At 41.4% G+C, this 3815-nt stretch overlaps 1 pseudogene; it reads right to left on the reverse strand.

The window, feature by feature from the left end:
* Positions 1-1150: 1150 nt before the first annotated feature.
* On the reverse strand, positions 1151-1631 carry LOC118676802 (annotated as a pseudogene).
* Between the last annotated feature and the right edge of the window lie 2184 nt (positions 1632-3815).

Here is a 3815-nt window from a genome sequence, read left to right on the forward strand (position 1 = left end):
CTGGGCCTAGTCACTGTGTGCTCTTGAGATGAAGAATCCCTCCCTCCTATGAATTAAAGGAAATAAACATTTAAAATGCACATAACACAAGGCCTGACATCAGCAGCTGCCCAAGAAGTGAAAGTATTTTATTCTACCCTCCAAGTCTTATGAAGTAGTCATTATTCCCATTTTACAGATGATACAGTGAACAACGTGATCCAAACCCCATACACATCTAGTGAGGCATAAGCCAGGTTGAACCTAGCTCTAGTGGACTCCAAAGTAAGCATCTCAGCTGCCTCAAATTTAGCAGGGGTGAAGGAGATGGGGGGAGGTAATTGCTCTCCAAACAGGAGGGTCTGGGAAAGTATGGGATGGGAAGGCAGGAAGGGTTGGACTCTGATGGTGGCTCTGCACAGTGTAGAGGCAGTGGGTGCTCCTGCAGGGCAGCACATTGTGTGTATGTGTATGTGTAAGCAGGTGCTCCAGCAGGGGAGCGTGTGTGTGTGTTTGTGTGTGTATGTGTGTTGCTGCAACCAGCACAGCTAGGGTTTGGGATCTGAAGGAGGGGTCAACGCACAAATGAAAATACTATACAAGAAATATGAATTTAGAAGGCATGGGGGGGGGGGCAGGTGGAGACCTCTCTCTTGGAGAGGCACCCTGAAACCTCGCCTTAGCCGCTTTTTATTCAGTTTTAGATACACATCTTGCCCTCACTAAAGCATGGCAAACAGGTAGCAGACAGAACGTCTCTAAGATCAATAAAGATCAGTAAGGTCCAATAAACATATGCTTTTAGGCTATTAGGTCAGGAAATTGCTTCGAGTCACTACTATCTCAACACGAACAATGGTGCTTAGCATTAGCCTTGCCAATACTCAAGGTCCATTGGCCTTTTGCATTCCTTGATGCACTCTCATGATAGTATTGACAGTGAATGGCGTCCCGCATCTCCCCCTTTTTGTTTTCTTAATCTTGAAAATGTATGTTGTCTGTAGGGCTTGAGTCCTTTTAAGACTTTTCATTCTGCATCTGCAGACTAGAAATAAACATATAAGAACAAGAATGAGACAGACAATAGTGGTTATGCTAACAGGCAAATGTAAGGAGATTCAATGAAAAGGATTGAGTTCTTTCATGTCCTTTTTAAAATGCTGCCAGGCATCTAAGGAACTAGTTTGTAGTAAGCTCCTTTCTGGGCCATCAGTTCTTTATGGGTCCCCTTCTCAATCACTGTCCCCTGTGACATGACAGCAATGATATTTGAGTTCTGGATGGTGGACAAACGGTGGGCAGTGACAATGCAGATGCGACCTCCTCTGGATTTGTCCAGGGCAACCTGCACCATTGCACAACTGATGACTGCTAGCATGACAGGGCTTTTTCACCATCCTCCAAGTTATCTCTGGACTGTTTGTCATCTGTCTCATTCTCTTCCCATTCCTTATCTTCAGCGTGTTGCTTGGGGCTATTGCTTTTTGGGGCTGGAGTAGTTGTCTGTCTACAGCCGCAGATACAGGGTGAGGCTCCAGGTGCAAGGTCCTCATTAGTCTGGTCAGTTCCTCTCTCAGATCCATGTTGAAGTTTAATATTCCTTTCAGGAATCCACACAGGCTTGGAGGAGTTTTCTGGAAATACACAAGCATATCCTCGACCAAATGTTAACAAGGGGTTGGGACCCTTCCATGAACCAGACTCGGGATCTTTCCATTTAACCACACCATTTTCCTTTGGCTTATTCTGACACCAGTGTAATCCATAGGTGTCGTGCCATCAGTGTTACAAGTGAAAATATTTAAAGTAATTAAGGCTTGCTGTAGTCTACTTACAGGAGATTTCTGCACTACTCCCCCTTTTTGTTTTTCAAGTTGGGATTTTAACCACTGATTTTTGCATTCTATAATTGCTTGTCCTTGGGAATTGTATGGTATTCCCATAATGTACTGAATTTTCCACTTTTTATAAAATTGCTGGAAAAGATAGCTTGTGTATGTGGGTCCATTATCAGTTTTAGTAATTTTTGGCATTCCCATGACAGCAAAAGCAGCAATGATTAAGGACCTGTTTTGCCATTTCCCCTGTAGATGCAGTGGCCCACAGGATCTTTGAAATAGTGTCTACAGAGACATGCAATGCCCCAAGGTGTCCAAAAGGAGTATAGTGTGTTACATCCATTTGCCAGATATGGTCCCTTATCAATCCTCAAGGGTTAATTCCTGTATTAGGCCCTTGAGGCAGATGTAACATGCAAGTGGGACATTCCTTGATAATCTGTTTTGCCTGCTGTCAAGTGATTGAGAATTGTTTAGACAGGCTGATGTAAAAGCTGATGAGATTCTGTGGCCTGTTTTAAAGCAACCAATTGATTAGCATATGCATTTCTTTTTGTTAAAGGAACAGGCAGGGTGGTATGAGCCCTGATGTGAGTAATATAAAAGGGATATTGTCTTTGCTGTATAATTTGCTGTACCTGTTTAAATAGTATAAATAGACTTTGGTCACTGAACTATTTTTTTTTTTAAATATATATTTTATTGATTTTTTACAGAGAGGAAGGGAGAGAGATAGTTAGAAACATCGACGAGAGAGAAACATCGATCAGCCGCCTCCTGCACATCTCCTACTGGGGATGTGCTCGCAACCTAGGCACATGCCCCCTGACCGGAATCAAACCTGGGACCCTTCAGTCCGCAGGCCGATGCTCTATCCACTGAGCCAAACCGGTTTTGGCGGTCACTGAACTATTTTAATTGAGCAGTCTCAATTCTGTTTACCGGGCCAGTAGCATAAGCAGAATCAGAAATAATATTAAGAGGCTCTTGGAAATCCTGCAATGCAGCCTTGATAGCTTCGAATTTAATTCTTCGCACAGAAGTATGACTGGTCTGGATGACTTGGTCTGAATTCATTGTATGATAAGCAGCTTTATCATTAGATGAACCATCAATAAAAACAGTTGATGATCCAGGAATAGGTTCCTGCCTAGTATTTTTTAAAATATAATAATAGGGGTGTAATGTAAAAATTGTAGTAATTTGTTTTTTAGTAGGTGACAACTAAGTTACCCTGAATATCTACTTAGTTCAGTCTGCCAATTCAGATCAGTCTGAATTAACATTTCTAATTGCCTCCCAGTGAGGGGAAGATAGATGCATTGGAGTTCTTCTCCTCTAAGCTGCCTGCAGTGCTTTCTGAGTTGAGATATTAATTGTGCCATGAGTTTTATACATTTAACTACAGTTTTAGAAGATTGATGTCCTAGATGGACCCACTCAATAATAGTAGGAGAGTTCTTATTTTGGAAGATGACCCCAGTGGGACTATTTGCAGTAGGGTTAATCTGTCCTGATAAAGGCAATTCTGGCTGTCCCCCTGCTACTTGGGCTGAGGAGATTGCCTGCTCAATTCTTAGTAACTCCTCCCTAGCTTCATTTGTTAATGTTCGGTGAGAGAAAAGATTAGAGTCACCCCTAAGTAAATTGAATAAATTTGTCATTTCTCCCATAGAGATTTTTTTATAAGGTCTTAACTAAATAATATCCCCTAATAATTTCTTAAAGTCATTTAAGGTCACGGCAATTCTTTTATATTTCTATCTTTTGAGGCCTAATATATTGATTTTTCAATTATGATTCCTAGATATTTGAAGGTATTTCCCTCTGTATTTTTTCCCAGAGCAATCTCTAAGCCACATTTAGGGAGTTGCTTTTAAAAATTTTTCTTTTAAACAGCAACCAACTTGGCTGCCTTTCAGAAAAACGGAGGAGAGAGACATGCTGGTCAATACTGCAATGCATACATCTCGAGTAAAAGTAACTTTTTACTTATGG

Source organism: Myotis myotis, unplaced genomic scaffold (genome assembly GCF_014108235.1).
Source record: "Myotis myotis isolate mMyoMyo1 unplaced genomic scaffold, mMyoMyo1.p scaffold_m19_p_2, whole genome shotgun sequence".
NCBI lineage: Eukaryota > Metazoa > Chordata > Mammalia > Chiroptera > Vespertilionidae > Myotis > Myotis myotis.